Source organism: Lepidochelys kempii, chromosome 6 (assembly GCF_965140285.1).
Source record: "Lepidochelys kempii isolate rLepKem1 chromosome 6, rLepKem1.hap1, whole genome shotgun sequence".
Lineage (NCBI taxonomy): Eukaryota > Metazoa > Chordata > Testudines > Cheloniidae > Lepidochelys > Lepidochelys kempii.
The window spans coordinates 90,748,491-90,767,021 of NC_136385.1; the positions used below are offsets into that span (position 1 = coordinate 90,748,491).

Here is an 18,531-nt window from a genome sequence, read left to right on the forward strand (position 1 = left end):
CTGCATTGGAGGCAATGGATATGAACTGAGCTAAGGAGAAAAACAAACAGAGCCAGATTCTGGTCTAGGTAGTCCCAGGATAAATCTGGGTCTCGCTCACAGTGTGACTGATGTCTCCCAGCTCCAAAGCCCCCAGCTCTCAAGACTGGACTGGCACATTTATCTTCCCCAGTGCAATATCGTTACAGTCACTGAATACTCCTCTCTGTGGACAGTCCTTGATTCTAATTTGACACTTGGCACAGATGCTGGGTGTAACAAGCTGGGTTAATGGTAAAATAAGTAGCTTTTCCAATAATCAATCACAATTTAGTTGTTCTGTCAGGTAAACGTTCAGTCCTGCCTCACTGTTAGATTATGTCTGGATTACATCTCCCCAGATGCCCCCAAGAGGAGGTTAGAACATCCTGATGTGAGACTTTAAGCCACGGGACCTTCTGGCTGACATGCAAGAGCGCTCCCAACTGAGCCATGCTGGCACATTCAGAGAGCAGTACCGGGCACTGCAGCCAGAGAGGAGCAATCAGGGAAGCCAGGAGATAAACAGCACAGCACAGCAGCTGCAGGGAGAGGAGCTCCTGCTCCAGTTACAGTGAAAGTCGCATACAAATAGGCTCACCTGCCTTGGCCTCCAGGCAGAATGATAGGCAGACTCCAAATCAAACCATGTTGTGCAGCACTTGACATGACAGCAATGGCTGCACAGAGAAGGCAACGGAGACGTTATTATTGTTACTTACGGAGTTCCAGCCCGTACGTACACATGATCATAATTGTGCTTGATGCTTTCCAGAGATAAGAGGAGGCCCTGCTCCTGCCTGACACACAAGGAGGAGACATCCCTGCCTCTGGGAGCTAATAGGGGAAGAGAATACCAGGGATGGTTGGAAGGGTGAGCAAAAGAAATGGTTTACAGGAGGGATCAGAAGGAGCAGAGACCAGCCATTCAGTCACATGGGTGTGTGGAAAGCTGTCCCAAGTGGAGGAGGCAGCATGAGAAAAGGAGCCAGGTCAAGTGTGAGCAAGAGACAAAAGGAACCTTAAAGTGAGAGCAATAGGCTCAGAGTAGGGTCTGGTGGGGGAGGGGAAGGCAGAAGTGAATGCAGTGATGTAGGCAGTGGTGAGATTACGTGCGGCCTTGAAGAAGAGAGCGAGAAGCTTGAACTTGATGCAAAAGGAGAGGAAGCCAGGGAAGGAATATGAGGTGGAAGGAGATGTCATCAGAGCAGCAAAGGAGAAAACTGGTCAGAGCAGCATATGGAAGGGATGGGGTCTGCGGGAGACGCATGGAGAGGGAAGTGGAATCCAAGCAACCCCTGAGCCAGGTGTGTACAAGGGTTCTAGCAAGTGGGATTTTAGAGCTATTATATGGGAAGGATTTAGTGACCGTCAGGATATAGGGGGAGAAGGTGACGCAGATTGTGGACCTGGCTAATGGGCATGATACAGGGTGTCTGTGATGAAGAGCAGCTAATGCACAGCTGTGAAGCAACTTGTTTGATAGAGCTGGAAAGGAGTGAATATGGCGTTGGTTATGCCCTCCAAATAGGGGTAGAGTCAGCTGCCTCAGTGATGGGTTTCCAGAGCTGACAGACACTAAATTGCTTTGAGAATTGGGATACTGTGTGCTGCTTTTCAGGGATTCGCTAGTCATATTGGTTGATTTCCAGATGCAAATCAAATCTTCATTCTCACTTAGATAAATATTTCTCTGCAGAAACATTTCCTCCAAACTACTGTAACGGGGCAAGGCCAGATGGCTATAGAAAAGTAGTGGGAGATAGATATATTAGCTCCAGGCTAAACAAATCCCTGGTACCAGGATAAGTGAAACGGCAGCTGCTCCAGGTCATTTAAGACACCTGGGGCCAATTAAGAACTTTCCAGAAGGCAGGGAGAAGGCTAGGTTGATTGGGACACCTGAAGCCAATCAGGGGCTGGCTGAAACTAGTTAAAAGCCTCTCAGCCAGTCAGGTGGGTGTGCATGTCAGGAGCTGTGGGAGGAAGTTGTGCTGTTGGAGAGACTGAGTAGTACACACCATATCAGGCACAAGGAAGGAGGCCCTGAGGTAAGGGTGAAGTGGAGCTTGAGGAAGTGAGGGCTGCTGTGGTGGAAGTAGCCCAGGGAATTGTACACGTCATGTTTCTAAAATGTCAGCTACCATAGCTGATACTATTAGGGTCCCTGGGCTTGAGCCCGGAGTAGAGGGTGGGCCCAGGCTCCCCCCCCCTTTGCCCCCTGATTAATCACTGAGACTGGGAGACAACAGAGAGGCCCTGTGCAAGGAAGGATAACTTCTCCTCACCTCCCTCGCTGGCTTATGATGAAAATGGCTCAGTAGATTGTGACCCTTGTCTCTAGAGAGACAAGGGTTACGTGGAAGGTCACAGTGAGCCTCTGAGGCTAGCGAAATCCGCCAGGAAACGTGGGACCCATGGAGGCAAGGACAGAGCTTTGTCACACTACTTAAGGCTGAAGCATGGCTCCTGATGGTGAGAGCCAGAACATCAGCCCCCCATTCCCTTCAGTGGCGCTAGTCCGGCAGCTGCCTGAGAAGCAGCATCACAGGGAGGAAGCTCCATCAGGATTCCTTACATTCCCACACCTCCCTCACAGTTCCATTAAAACGTACCAATGCAAACGGGCTCTCGCAGGGATTGGGTTAGGGTGCGCTTAGACAAGGGGGCTTGGAACATGCTGGGTAAGTTAACATGCTACATGTGGGTTTACCAATGTATATAAAAGAGGCCCTCATTTCAGTTGTCTCCTGCTCTTCCCCACCATTTCTACGTTGCCTGTACTCCTGGAATGTGAGCTCCTTGGGGCCGGGAGCCTCTTTGAATGGTAGGCAGCGCCCAGCATACAATGTGCAGCATCAGCATACAAAAAATAGATTTTCCTATGAAATCCATGGACCCGCTACTTTTCTATCTGGCCACTAGATGTCTCAGTCACTCTACAGAGGACAGTGCATTTATCAGAAGGTAAAGAGTTGATTCTCAATTGAGCACCAGGCATGGATAGTTGAGAGTGGTTCTCAGCCAGAGGTACATGTATCCCTGGGGTATTCAGAGGTTTTCAAGAGGGTACTCAACTCATCTAGATGAGTGTCTCTCAACCTGGTGGTTGCGGCCCACAGGGGGGTCATGGGCTATGTTCTCTCTAAGGTGCACACCTGCATGGCCACACAGAGGGCCATCAAGGGCCGTGCACCAGCCCTGTAGGCGCACACACAGGTGAGCGTGGAGGATGTGTAAGATGGGTGGGGGCGGTGAGATGAGGTGAGGGTTGGTGATGGGGGCTTGGGAGAGGTTGGGGTGTGCAGGGCTATGGGGGGGAAAGATGCCTCTCTCCCAGCCCCAGGGCTGTGGTGGGGAGAGAGGGCTCCCTCGGCAGCACTGTACACAATTTATTATTAAACATTGCAATTTATATTAAAATCTGATCTGATCTTGGAGTTTACATTATTTATCAGCTTTGAGACCTGCTGCTGCTCCTACAACCAGACAATAGAAAATGACATTTTTCTTACTTTAGTACAATTGAACTGAAATGTAAAATAACTTTTAAAAATAGCTAATACGTTTAAAGAAATACATTGTTTCTTTCATTGAGAAAAAGTTACCTGACCTCTGTGCTCTTACCCTGTGCACTTGGGGACCAGACTACTTTGTCATAAAGCTACTATGAGAGAAATAATAGCATCAGTACAATTTCTCCATTTGTAGAAAGGAGCTGATAATTACTTGCTTCAAAATAGTTATTGTGTGGCTGAATTAATTCAAATGTATAAACTTATCTGATGGCCTCAGAAGGAAGAGGTGCAAATTATTAGTAGTTTTATTATTACGCCTCCATTAACTATGTTGGGTTTGGGGTTTTTTGAAGGGGGGTGGGTGTTATGTGGACTGGATGGTTCAGGAAACTAATGGGATATGAAACCTTTAGTTAATCAGAATCCAAAGCAATAAACCAATATTAATAAAAATACATTACACTAATATTAATATAAAGCTATTATGTATCATTTGTGTTTATACTTCCTTCCCTCCTTTTTTCCCTTTCTGCTGACTGTATATTTTGGTGTATCTTATTCTCTCTCCCACACATCTGTTCACACTCACTTCCCCACACACCCACATAGCCATTCACACACACTGTTTCTCAGGCCTATAAGAGGCACCTACTCACACTTTTGGGGATGTCTTTCTGATGCTGGAGGTGGGGAGAGAGTATTTCTTGTCTCTGTGAGAGAAGGGGCTGCTATAGAAAGGTCCTTTCCTTTTCTCCTTGCTAGATCTTTAGGCTTAGGGCACTGGTCTGCACTGCACTCAGTTTACTGTGCTTAGTTTAGCCTTAGCCCAGGCAGTGAGCCGAGTTACAATCAGCCACTCATCATGGATTCGGATGGAGAAGGGGACAAAGGGGAGGGTGCTGCAGTTGGGAGGGGGAAAGGGAGGTGCAGGATTGGTCAGTAGTTGCTCTGAGGACAGGAACAGGGAGGAGAGGGCACTAGAATCCTGGGAAGGGCAGAGGGAGAGAGCTGCAGAAATGAAAGTAATTGTTTATATTTGTCTCCCACCTGCCATAGGTAGCAGCAGGGTCTCCCCCTAGAGCACTGCTTGCTCAGGTGATGGGTATTTTTATTCATATAAACATGTAATCCTTTTATGAATGCTTTTATAAACTCTTGTTTATATAGTGGCCATGAGTTCCACAAATCAATTGTTCATTATTTTAAAATGTTTCCTTTTATCAGTTTTAGATGTGTTGCTTTTCGTTTTTATTGAATGCCATCTTGTTCTTGTATTAAGAAAGGGTAAAACAGGAGCTCCCAATTTACCTTCTCTATCCCATTCGTTATTTTATGCAATTCTATTATATCCTTTCTTATCTATGCACTCTCTAATCTAAATACACCTCTACCCCGATATAACGCGACCAGATATAACATGAATTTGGATGTAATGCGGTAAAGCAGTGCTCCGGGGGGGCAGGGCTGCATGCGCCGGTGGATCAAAGCAAGTTCAATATAACATGGTTTCACCTATAACGCGATAAGATTTTTTGGCTCCCGAGGACAGCGTTATATCGGGGTAGAGGTGTAGTACTAATCTTTCTTCACGTGGAAGTTTTCTCATGACTTCCCACATTATCTGATGAAGTCACAATGGCTCCCAGATCTCAGCATTACCTCTATATTGGTGCTGCACATAACAAAATTCATTCCACACACGGATGGAAAAAATTAGAGGGAACATTGGTCATGGGATGGGGTTAGAGGATTGCAAGTGGAGGGTTGGCGTTAGGGGGTGGCAAGCAGGGGAACTGCCCAGGTCCCGTGAAGCTACGTTACATGCTTGAGCCAGGGCTTTGGCTTCAGACAAGGCTCACGAGTGAAAAACAGGCTCAAGTATCACACTGAAATTTCAGTACAACATTTATATTCCAACTGATTTATTTTATAATTATATGGTCAAAATGAGAGTAAGCAGTGTTTCAGTACTAGTGTGCTGTAACCCTTTTGTAGTTTTAGATCTGATGATGTAAGCAAATAGTTTTTAACAGAGGTGAAAGTTGGGGTGTGCAAGACAAGTCACACTCTTGAAAGCGGTAGTCTGGAAAGGCTGAGAATCAATGAGAGGGACCTCTGACTCCTAGCTCTCTCGACTTGATCCAGTGGTATCAGTGGATACTGGAAATCCATCCTAGCTACTATGAGTGCTTCCTCGCTGGCTGCCTTCCTTGTTAACAATGACAGTTCCCAGTGCTCAATCTTGTTGTTGTTTCTTGTCATAATGATCTGACATTTCTTTAGGGCTTTTCATCTAGAAGGATCACAAAGCATTTTACAAATGTAACAAACTGATATACAGACTACATACAGGGATCCTTTCATCTACCTCTGGGATGGACCCACTTGAATTTACCTTTATTTTTGCAGTATGTGTCCATTCTATTTACAAATCAACACATCTGAGTGCCATGCACTGCAGGCTCGTATGGCAATTAGCCAATGATTCGGCTACACTTACAATTGCCACCTCCAACTAGGAAGGTACAAACTGAAAAGATCCTAGAAGATTGGAGAAAGACAAAAGTGGGACTGATCCTCAGAAAAAGTGGAGTGTGAATCCAGCAATTACATGGATTCTGGTCTTGTTCACACTAGTTATTATAAATTACAGTAGCCACATATGGCGGGCCATGAATGCTCACAAAATTGGGGATTGGGGTGCGGGAGGGGATGAGGGCTCTGTCTGGGGGTGTGGGCTCTGGGGTGGGGCCGGAAATGAGAAGTTCAGGGTGCAGAAGGGGACTTCGGACTGGGGCAGGGGTGCGGGGGGGGCTCTGGCTGGGGGTGCGGGCTTTGGGGTGGGGCTGGGGATGAGGGGTTGGGGGTGCAGGAGGGTGCTCTGGGCTGAGACTGAGGGGTTCAGAGGGCGGGAGCAGAGGGTTGGGGGATGGGAGATCAGGGGTGCAGGCTCTGGGCAGCGCTTACCTCAAGCGGCTCCCAGAAGCAGTGGCATGTCCGCTCTCTGGCTCCTATGCATAGAGGCAGCCAGGGGGTTTTGCGTGCTGCCCTGTCCTCAGGCACCACCCCACAACTTCCATTGGCCGTGTTTCCTGGCCAATGGGAGCTGCAGGGGCAGCTCTTGGAGCAGGTGCAGTGTGAGGAGCCCCCTGGCTGCCTCTATGTGTAGGAGCCAGAGGAGGGACATGCCCCTGCTTCCAGGAGCTACACGGAGTGGGGCAAGTCCCTGACCCTGCTCCCCAGCTGGAGCACCGGAGCAGGGCAAGCCCCGGACCCCACTCCCCAGTGTGAGCTTGAGGGCCGGATTAAAATGTCTGGAGGGCCGGATGCAGACCCTGGGCTATAGTTTGCCCACTCCTGGTTTAGTTTCAGGCAAAATGCAACAGCGACAACAATTTAGTGTATCAACCAATCAAAAAGAAGGGCAAGGGAGGACGAGGGTACCAATGGAAGAGGAACATATGGGTACACAGGCTATAGGTGCATATTAGCATGTTTCCAGTCAGTGTGGTCTCTTAATTTATAAAAAAGACATAAATAAATAAACTGGGCACCAAGACATTCTACACCCGCCATTATCCACTGGTGATTTCCTGTGGGGATATGGTGGTAGGAGTGGGGCTTGAGGAGGAGAGAGTAGTGGCCTTCTGGATCAGTTCAGGGAGGGTGTCCTATGCACAGTGAGGAGACATGGAAGGAGGCACAATGGTGCTTGTGGGAGAAGTGGCCAAATGGACAATGGAAGCTGGTTTCACTGGTGGAGCGGAGTGGATGGGGAAGGCAGCACACCAAGGTACAAATGCAGGTAAGTAGGGACAAGCAGAGCTGTGCAGGGCCTTACAGGGGAGGACAAGAAGCTTGAATATGATGTGGTGGAGAAAGCAGAGCCAGCAGAGGGCAAGGGCCAAGAAGATGACCTTAGGAGCAGCACCCTGAATGGAGCCAAGGTCTGCGAGAGGGTGTCAGGGAGGCTGGAGAGCAAGAGGTTCTAGAAATGAAGGCAGCAAATGATGAGGGCCTGGTCAAGAGCTTTAATGGTTCAGATTGTGATACTAGTGTAATTCCATTGACTTTCGTGCAGCTACACTGGATTTACACTAGAGCAGCCTCACTCCCCATAACTCTGCCTTCAATCCCTAATCAAATAATGGAACCAGGAGTAGAAAGAAAAGTCTCGACTCCCTAGAGGGCAATGTGAGCAGTAAGCAACATTGGCGGAGGGGTGGGGGTGGGGGTTATAAAGAGCAAATCATGTCAGGTGCAACTGATTTTTTTTTTTTTAATTTGGAGCGGAACAACTGGCTGCTGCTAATGCTCTGCTCAGAGGAGGTGAAGGTCAAGACATTGACTTCAGCACAGTAGAGTCTGCCGGAGGCTGTCATTCAAATTCTCAAGCCCTTTGAGGAATTAACCCATGAGAGAAGTTTGGGAGACACTTGTGTATCTGACATGGTGCTAGCTGTCAGGACTCTGACAGTCCATCTCAGCAATAAAGTGCCAGACCAGAGTGTCTGGGCCATGAAAAAGGGAACTGTAACTTCTACAGCAACTTGCAGCCATCCTCAGGCTTCACAGCACAGAAACAGAGTAACAGGAGTGCAGACTGCATGCTTTTGAGTTCCCCATGCTCACTTCTGAATCTCACCAAGAAAATCATGACAGAGTTGCCATATATAGGCTGGCTGGCTGGCTGGCAAACACCAGTAGAGAAGGTGAAAGAGAGAGTGTCATCTAGTCCCCAAGAAAAGCTGCTTGAAATTTCAAGCGTGTACAGCTTCTGGGAACCAAACTTAACAGACTTATGGGATCCAGTGGCTATGAATGCTTTCCAACAATGAGATGGCACTCTCCCTCCCTCACCCACTATTCCCCACCCAGGGGACAAGGCTGGGGTTAGCAGTATAATGCGATCAGATTTTTGTCATTCCATAAAACTAGCTCTGCCTTTCTTGGAGTTCTGTCAGGCTTTGGATGCTAAGGATGAGACAAGAGAGATCAGCTGCTGCTTGAACATGCACAGACTTGTGCACTATAATGTGCCTATGGCGGATTTCATGTGCTAGTGGTTATGTTTCTGAATTCTCCACCATGCTTTTCTGCAGTTGTTCATGTCTGCTGTACAACAATATGCATTTGGTCTCATGGAGAGCTTTAGGAGTGCCAAGATCTCTGCCAAGATAGTCTTCCTGCCTTATGGCAACCTCCCTCTTTGGATTCATCCACTGGCTCCCTGTTTTCCATCACATCAATTCCAGTCCAAATCCTCACCTTCCAGGACCTTTACCACTCTGCCCCACCTTCCTTATCCACTCTTCTCTCTTCGGCTAGACACCAGCCTCACCAACCCACTGGTCTACTTCTCTCCCAAACATCTCTGTGCCTTCTTCCACACTGCCCCCGATGCCTGGAACGCCCTGAGCTGACCTGCAAAGCAACCCGCTGCAGATTCCCTCCTCAGGATCTATTTCTACCAACCATTGATGGCTTCTGTGACACTGTACCCCATATTCGTCATAGTAATATTATAATATGGTTGTGGCATAATTATGATGCATTTTGTAAAAAATAAGTCATGTGAGGTGTCATTGGAAAAGTTATGATTTGCTGAATATAATTATCCTATTTGTATATATATCATTTTTGTATCTGAAGTTATAAATACTGACTATGTATCTGTACTTCAAATGTAGTTACACCTGGGTAACCCCCACTAAACAAGATGATTTCAGTCTAGATGGCTGGTTGGGAAGAGCCTATTCAGGGCAATGAGACAAAGCTTTTGATACAGTCTCCCACAGTATTCTTGCCAGCAAGTTAAAGAAGTATGGGCTGGATGAATGGACTATAAGGTGGATAGAAAGCTGGCTAGATCATCGGGCTTAACGGGTAGTGATCAATGGCTCCATGTCTAGTTGGCAGCCCGTATCAAGCGGAATGCCCCAAGGGTCAGTCCTGGGGCCGGTTTCGTTCACTATCTTCATTAATGATCTGGAGGATGGTGTGGACTTCACCATCAGCAACTTTTCAGAGGACACTAAATTGGGAAGAGTGGTAGATATGCTGGAAGGTAGGGATGGGATACAGAGGGACCTAGACAAATTAGAGAATTGGGCCAAAAGAAATCTGATGAGGTTCAACAAAGACAAGTGCAGAGTCCTGCACTTAGGACGGAAGAATTCCATGCATTGCTACAGACTAGGGACCAAATGGCTAGGCAGCAGTTCTGCAGAAAAGGACCTAGGGGTTACGGTGGACGAGAAGCTGGATATGAGTCAACAGCATGCCCTTGTTGCCAAGACGGCTAACGGCATTTAGACTGTATAAGTAGGGGCATTGCCAGCAGACCGAGGGATGTGATCATTTCCCTCTATTCGACATTGGTGAGGCCTCATCTGGAGTACTGCTGCTTTCAACTACCTGAAGGGGGTTCCAAAGAGGATGGATCTAGACTGTTCTCAGTGGTAGCAGATGACAGAACAAGGAGTAATGGTCTCAAGCTGCAGTGGAGGAGGTTTAGATTGGATATTAGGAAAAACTTTTTTTCACTAGGAGGGTGGTAAAGAACTGGAATGTGTTACCTAGGGAAATGGTAGAATCTCCTTCCTTTGAGGTTTTTAAGGTCAGGCTTGATAAAGCCCTGGCTGGGATGATTTAGTTGGGGATTGGTCCTGCTTTGAGCAGGGGGTTGGACTAGATGACCTCCTGAGGTCCCTTCCAACCCTGATATTCTATGATTAGGGAAAACGACAGGCCTTAGGAGAAGCTTATCTCCCACCTGGTGGTCCTTCCTGAGAACACTCCAGACAAACACTAAGTAATGGCTTCTAAGACTCTACAAAGACGTGTGACCAGGCCACATGTTTCTGGACTCCATCTTGGGATGTCAGTATTTTTCCACATACCCATCTGGGAACCAGGTTTTGAAAGAAAGGGTTCCCGCCCTATGCTAAAGCTATACAAGGCAGGGAATGACATCATCTGTGGCTCTTCACTCCCAACAAAAGAAGACTCCTGGAAACACCTGAGGAACAAAGACTGAACTGGGGGAAGTGCTGGACCCAGGCTCATGGGATTTCTAGCCTGTGTATGAAACACCTGGGGAATCCAAGCTGCAAAGCAAGAGCCGCTTCTGCCTGAAGAATCTACAAGTCTCCCTGTACCATCAGTTAGGGTCAGAATTTGTTATTCATACCCAGTTTATTTAGTATATTAAGTTTAGTTTGCATTTTTTCTTTATTTGCTAGGTAATCTGCATTGATCTGTTTGCTATCACTTAAAATCTATCTTTTGTAGTTAATAAAATTGTTTTTGTTTTAATCTAAACCAGTGAGCTTTGACTGGAGTGTTTGGGGAAAATCTCTGCTTGGTTACCACAAATGTGCATTGTTCTCTGCACATTGAGGGAGAGGCAGACTAGGTATTAAACCTGTATACTGGCCAGATTTGACCAGGGCAGGATGGTATTGCTCTGAGGTCCTAGGCTGGGAAGCTGGTGGTTAGAGAGCCAAAGGTGGATAGAAAGTTGGCTAGATTGTCGGGCTCAACGGGTAGTGATCAATGGCTCCATGTCTAGTTGGCAGCCGGTATCTAGCGGAGTGCCCCAAGGGTCGATCCTGGGGCCAGTTTTGTTCAATATCTTCATTAATGATCTGGAGGATGGTGTGGATTGCACCCTCAGCCAGTTTGCGGATGACACTAAACTGGGAGGAGTGGTAGATATGCTGGAGGGTAGGGATAGGATACCGAGGGACCTAGACAAATTGGAGGATTGGGCCAAAAGAAATCTGATGAGGTTCAACAAGGACAAGTGCAGAGTCCTGCACTTAGGACGGAAGAATCCAATGCACCGCTACAGATTAGAGACCGAATGGCTAGTTAGCAGTTCTGCAGAGAAGGACCTAGGGGTGACAGTGGACGAGAAGCTGGATATGAGTCAACAGTGTTCCCTTGTTGCCAAGAAGGCCAATGGCATTTTGGGGTGTATAAGTAGAGGCTTGGCAAGCAGATTGAGGGACGTGATCGTTCCCCTCTATTCGACATTGGTGAGGCCTCATCTGGAGTACTGTGTCCAGTTTTGGGCCCCACACTACAAGAAGGATGTGGAGAAATTGGAGAGAGTCCAGCGAAGGGCAACAAAAATGATTAGGGGACTGGAACACATGAGTTATGAGGAGAGGCTGAGGGAACTGGGATTGTTTAGTCTACGGAAGAAAAGAATGAGGGGGGATTTGATAGCTGCTTTTAACTACCTGAAAGGTAGATCCAAAGAGGATGGATCTAGACTATTCTCAGTGATATCAGATGACAGGACAAGGAGTAATGGTCTCAAGTTGCAGTGGGGGAGGTTTAGGTTGGATATTAGGAAAAACTTTTTCACTAGGAGGGTGGTGAAACACTGGAATGTGTTACCTAGGAAATCCCCTTCCTTAGAAGTTTTTAAGGTCAGGCTTGACAAAGCCCTGGCTGGGATGATTTAGTTGGGATTGGTCCTGCTCTGGGCAGGGGTTTGGATTAGATGGCCTCCAGAGGTCCCTTCCAACTCTGTTATTCTATGATTCTATAATTCATGTAACTACAGCTGGGTGTGTCCCTACCTGTGTGAATGCTGGTGAAAGTGCAGGCTGGAGGGCTTTGCAGCTTGTCACAGCAGTACAGTGTGAAAGAGAGCCCAGGCTGGTAGGTCAGAGGGTTTAATGGTACCTCAGTTCCAGGTGGCACCCTGGGGGGAACCTGTCACAACTTCATAAAGGTGGGGCTGTCAGGCATTGCAGGTATTTCTGCCTTCCTAGTGTTTGTTATACTCATGATCCTGTCTTGTTTCAAATTAGATGGTAAGATCTTCAGGGCAGAGACTATTACTGTCTTTGCCTTCTGTACTCAGTGCAATGGGGCCCTGATCCTGATGTGGGTTCGTGGGTGCTACTGCTAATGTATTTAAAGCCCTTACTCGCTAGGTTTTACTTCTAGTGCTAAGTATCTGCTATCACTTTAAAAAACTAAGCTGTATTTTGAATGCTGCACTTTCCTATTTCAGTTTTTCAAACTCAGATGTATTTCTCAAAGATGCAATAAGCTGGTATAGTGAAGAAATGAATTATTCCATTCAAGTTCAGGTAAAGAATTCCCTGTCTGATACAAAGTGTGAGGCCTGTCTCATTACCCAGCTTAATAGCTACAATCTGAGATTTTTTTAGCCTTGTTTTTAGTGTCTGATGTTTCCACCTGGACTCGTCAGACGGAGATTTGCCCTCTGTCTTTAAGAAAGTTTGCCTCCAAATTGGAGGGAGCTGCTGGAGTGAAGGAACTTATTATGTTTTCAAGAATGACAGGAGAAATAACATCTGCTTCAGGCTTTTAAACTACTCTTCCTCTCCTTGCAACGCCCATGGGAAGAGGGAAGTAGGAGAACTTCAACAATGTAGCATCTTACGACTTATAGTCACAAAGACTCTTGCCATATGGCTGGGAGGGAGAAGAAAGCCCTACCCAGAGAACGTCTAACCTTAGTAGAAAGGCCACATGAGCCAGTCTATAAAAACCCAATGCACGGCCAATGAATTGTTTAAAGATAAGATGATGGGGGAGATTTTCAAAGTCACAGAAGGCCCATCAGATCTCCTTGAACATCGACAGCCGTTGTGCATCCAATGCCCCTTTGAAAATCTCCTCCAGTGTGTCTGGGCTTGGACCGGCACTCAGCTCTGTTCAGAGAAACCACAGTGCTGGAGTGACTGTGTAAAGCCCAGCATTCCTCCCAGTGCTTAAAGTGTGTGTGTTGGGGGGGGGGGGAATACTGCATAGGGGTCATGGACCCAGCAACAAAAGAGAAGTAAATTCAAATTAAAAACCAAGCTCAGTTGCTGGGGGGCACACTTGAGGCACTGTCTTACCAAAGCCACGATTCCCAGATGATAGACACCCCGCCCCAGACTTTTAGCACTGATTCTCCCAAACGCAGTCTGAAGTCAGGAGCAACTGCAGCCAGGGAGGGGAAAAGGGATTCAATATTCCCCCAAGCCCTTCCTCTACCCTGTTCATTTCCAGCCCCAGGCACAGGTCACTCTAGGCAAAAAGATCCCACCCAAAGGCGCTCCCTCTCTTTCCCTCACCTCCTGCATTTGCTGGCAGCTGCAGGGATTGTACTCGGCGATGGAGCTGTGTGTCAGGGGAGAGCCGGTGTGATGGTGAGGAGGCAGATGATGGTATGTAAGGATTTTTTAAGGGAGCCATCAAGCTGTACCGTGCCTTGCTGAACAGTGTTGTCAATGTCTTTGTCCTTCCCTTCTCCTTTTGAGGTCTGAACGCCTCTGAGATGGGCGGGGGGTAATTTCCACCCAAGGAGATGTACACACACTAGGTCTGATTGAGCTAGCATGGTTAGGTCTACTGGAGCTAGAATTTACCCCGCCAGTTGGTTTGTTTCTCTTCCCTCCTTGTCATGTCCCATCTAGATTTAGATCGGCAGGTCTTGGAGGCAGGGGCTGGGCCTGTACATGTTTCATGAAGTGCTACACACTTTTTGGTGCTTTAAAAATAAGCAATCATTGAAATTTTATACTTTGTGCCATATAATCTGACCTGAAAAACCAGTTCAGCCTGGCTTGGGTCTGATGCAGCCACATGGACTGAGAACCTGCCAAGGGTGAAGATAAACAGCAAGGTGGAAATGGACTGTAGGGCTAGTATCTGATTCAGCATCTTTATTAGTGATCTGGAATGGGGAGGTTAATGATGTTCACAGATGATACTAAGGAGGAGCTACATAAGCACACTTCTCTGTCTTCAGTGGGGTATCTATCCTACTGAGCACTCACAAGTCTAAAGGTACCTAGTGCTTCATGAATAAGGCTATGATTTAGTCATGCATATTTTTGGTGAAAGCCACAGACAGGTCACGGGCAATAAATAAAAATTCACAGCACATGATCTGTCCGTGACTTTTATCAAAAAGACCCCTGACTAAATCTCTAATTCTGAGGCCCCGCTGCTCCCGAGGGCTGCTCTCCAGATGGCCTCCGGGTGTCGTGGGACTGCTGCTCCAGCTGCCTAGGGACCGCTGCTGCTCGGGCACTCCCCAGAGCCAGCCACATCAGCTGTTCTTCCAGCAGTCACTGAAGCCAGCCGCCCAGGGCCACCTGAGCAGTGGTCGGTGCGGCTAGCCCCATGGCAGCCCCCAGGACCACTGCTCGGATGCTCCCCCGGGCCGCCCCAGGACTGCTGCTTGCACGGTCCCTGGAGCCAGCCACCCAAGCAGTGGCTGGTGCAGCTGGCTCCTGAGTGGAGGCTCCCAGGACGGCTGCTCAGATGTTCCCTGAAGCCACCTGGCCCTGGGCCTCCCAAGCAGCAGCCGGTGCGGCTGGCCCCAGGGACCACCAGAGCAGCTGGCCCAGGTCACTCCAGCAGCGGCCGGTGCGGACGGCTGCGGAGCCCCCAAGCAGCAGGTCCTGAGGCCAGCTGCTGGGGTGGCCCTGAAGTCAGCTGCACCAGCTGCTGCAGAAGTTACAGATTCTGTGACTTCCGCGACCTCTGTGGAAGAATTGCTGCCTTATTCATGATCGTCAGTCAATTAAGGGCTTGATCATGCTCCCTTGAGCTGTGTCTGGATGGAACCTCCGTGCCTGGCTCTTGCCCTCCCAAGTAGAAGGGGCCCAGCTGTCTCCATGACAGCATCCTGTTCCTCTGGTCACTAGAGGGCACTCCACAGTTGAGGGGTGCATACAAGGAGGTGGGGAAATGCATCCTCCCCCTCCCAGCCCAGCAGAGCTCAGGGCTCCAAGGTAACATCCCACCCCATGATGGGATTCCCCTTTAAGGGGAGTTCCAGGCGAAGCCCTAGTAGTGTAGCTCAGTTGGAGCCAAAACTACCAAAGAACTGCTGCAGAGGCACAACCCCCCCCCTTCAGACTTCTCTAAGCTCCCCTGTACCAACATCCTCTGGGATCTGTGAAGATCCTGGGGAGTAAGCAGGGTTTGTGGTGCAGCCCCCTAGACTTGGGTGGGGGGAGGGGGTGCAAACTCCCTGAAGGAACAACTGGGGAGAAATGCCTTTGTCCCCCTCCTGATGCCCGAAGTGCTTTGGCACAGGGAGACTGGGTCTCAGACTTCTGTAAAGCATCTAGTATCTTTTGGATGCTTGGGCCTGAATCCAGCAAAGCACTTAAACAGGTGCATAACCCCAGCATGTAAGTAGCCCCATATAAATCAATGGATACTACTAATGTGCTTAATGCAGTGGTCCCCAAACTGTGGGGTACACCCCCCTAAGAGGGCATGGAGGAACATTTGGGGGGCATGGCAGGCCCTGGCCCAGCCCCTGGGGGGCAAGGAGGGAGCACCACCCAAACCCACTCTGCCCCCAGCTCTGTGGCCAATGGCCCCATTCCTGGTCACAGCCCCAGCTGCAGCTCTGGTCCCGGCCCTCACCGCGGCCCTGTTCCTGGCCATGGCTCCGCTCCTGATTCTTGCTCCCCACTGAAGCTCCCTGGGAGGCACAGACCAGGTAAGTGGGGGCACAAGTGAAAAAGTTTGGGGACCACTTCCTTAATGTTATGCATATACTGTACTGGCTCAGGGTCTCTCTGCCTCTCCCTCAATACATAATAAATAAAAATCCTCACACACTCTTCCTCCCCCTTATGAGGTGAGTCAGTATTATCCCATTTTACAGATGGGGAAACTGATGCATGGAGACCTTTTCATGACTTGCCCAAGATCACATAGTAAGTCAGTGGCAAAGATGGAACTTGAATCCGTATCTTCTGTTTGCTAGTCCCATGCAAAAGCCATAAAAGAAGCTGTCACTTGGGGTTAGAAAAATAGCAAAGTAAGCGCAGGTCTACACTTAAAACGCTGCATTGGTGTGGCTGCACCACTGTAGTGCTTACATGAAGACACTCTTACACACACAGCCCCACAGAGAGCTCTCCTATCGGCCAAAGCAGGGACCTGTGCTGAACAGAATGAGGATCCCAAACGGGTGCTGCAGCAACGTACTTGCTCTCCAGTAGCCTGTTTACTCCCTGCCTCTGGCGGAGAGGCAGGGAATCAGAATGAAGAGCGTTTAGCTTCCAAATGCTGCAATTTGCCAACTATTTCCATTACACTGGGAACTTTTGCTAGATAAATATATCAACACCCTTTTTGATGGGCTAATGCCTCCTGCTGCTGAGTTGGGAAGTAGCCATCTATTATCCTCTTGAGACAAAGTGGATTTTCCTGTGAGAGTCTCAGCCAGCCTCACACCTGCCTGCACTTATTATCTGTATTATTTAGATAGCATCATCACTTTCCCTTCAGGTTCCTTTGGGGGAGAAGTTTCTGGTGGCAGATGCTACGCACATTCAGAGGGAATCTAGTTTTCGGAAGCTAAGCAAGCAGCTTTGTAAAGGGGGGCTGTGTAGAATAGCAGGGGCTTCTATAAAACCTGGAGCAGCCTAGGAGAATGAATTACAAGCCAGGTACTGGTCAGATACCAAAGGCACTTTCCTTCCACACTAGCCCTTTGAAACTGCAAACACACAGCTCCTTTCCCACAGACACTGCCCCAGAGCGAATAGGATTTTGCAAACCTGGATTGAAAAGGGGGTTACATGCACACAAGTAGAAGGTATTGTTATTGGCACCATTAACCAAACTGACTAATTGCCTCTTCTATTCTATTTAGCTTTTTATACATCTTCCAGGCACCTCAGCATCTTCCAGTGATGCCTTGAGCGACATGACTAGCATCTATCATGCATAGTTTGACTATTCGTTCTCTTTAGCCACACTGTCTAATTACTGATCCCCAAACTTTAGCAGAGGGCTGAGTTGTAAGGGAAAGTCCACAGAGCCCTTCTCTTTGTGGCCACCTCAGATTTTCAGACCCACCTGAAGTGGCTCTGCAATATCTGTGAAATACTGGGGGTCAAAATCTTTGGCTAAATCCTAACCAGCCACTGCCCCTCCCAGAAACAACTATCTGTTAATCCTGCCTGGCTGCTATTGTCTGATCAAAGCAGGACAGTACCCTGAATAAGAAAAGTCCAGGGATGCTCCTTACCTGAGTGATGAAGAGTGTCTCAGCCACTAAGTTGGAGAGAAGGTAGCTGAAGTAAACCTGATCCAGGCATGATGCTGGCTAGGAACAGCCCTTCATCTGGAATGATTCCAGCCTCCTCCTTTCAGGGTGGATCCTTTAGCTGCTTTGCTTGGAAGCCTTAGGTGGTCAGTGACAGCACCAGGTATAGCACTGGGGACCGCGCCTCAGCGCAGCCAGAGACAGCACTGGAAATGTGCATCAGCATAGCCAGACACAGCATTGGAGATGTGCATCAGCACAGCCCTCTAGCTGCAGCAAAACCCTACTTCCCATTTGTGTCAAGAGAGCCCAGCGTTCACTCACTCTAGCACTCCAGCTGTGGTGTGATCAGCTGCAAACATTCCCGAATGAGAGCTGCACGTTGCCCGATTACTGCTCCTTCCCACAAGGTTTGTCTTGCTAATTCAGCTAAGGACTCAGAAATGCTGCCTTTTTCATTCTCTTTCTTTTTGCTGCCTTTCCCTTGGCACTGCTGCTCCCGCAAACACCCTGGGAAGAAAAGAGGTAGGGCTGCACAGCAGAATTTCAAGAAAAAGACAAAGTGGGTTGCTCTGTGCCGGTGCTAAGGGTCAAGGAGGCCCAGCTCTGGTACTGTCTCTCACTGGGACAGCCAGTGTGCTCTCTGCTCCAGTGGGACAGGGCTGGCTCAGTCCACCTGGGAATCCTGGAGCCAGAGCTTGGCTGTTTATTTTTGTGGGATGGAAAAGCTGAGCTTCTCCTTTACGTGGGATTTCTTTCTTAAAGCATAGAGTTTGTATAGAATTAAAACTAAAGGGCCTGATTCAGATCTCCTTCACTAGACTTCCACCAGGGTAAAACCTGTGTGAGTTCAATTGGGTTAATCCTGATCTACACCAGCATGAAGTGAGATTGGAGCCGAGCCAAGCCTCAATAGCCTACCTACTCCCATAACCC

At 48.3% G+C, this 18,531-nt stretch overlaps 1 protein-coding gene across 3 annotated transcripts in view; it reads right to left on the reverse strand.

The window, feature by feature from the left end:
• Window positions 1-18,531, reverse strand: part of SYNDIG1L (synapse differentiation inducing 1 like) — a 100,806-nt gene that overhangs the window by 15,411 nt on the left and 66,864 nt on the right. For 2 of the 3 annotated variants that reach the window (XM_073349165.2, XM_073349164.2), the window contains exon 1: window positions 17,578-17,813. The exons of the other annotated variant lie outside the window; for it this stretch is intronic. The gene's annotated coding sequence lies outside the window, so the exon portion shown is untranslated. Of the gene's footprint in view, window positions 1-17,577; window positions 17,814-18,531 lie in introns of those variants that run through there. 3 annotated transcript variants of the gene reach the window in all.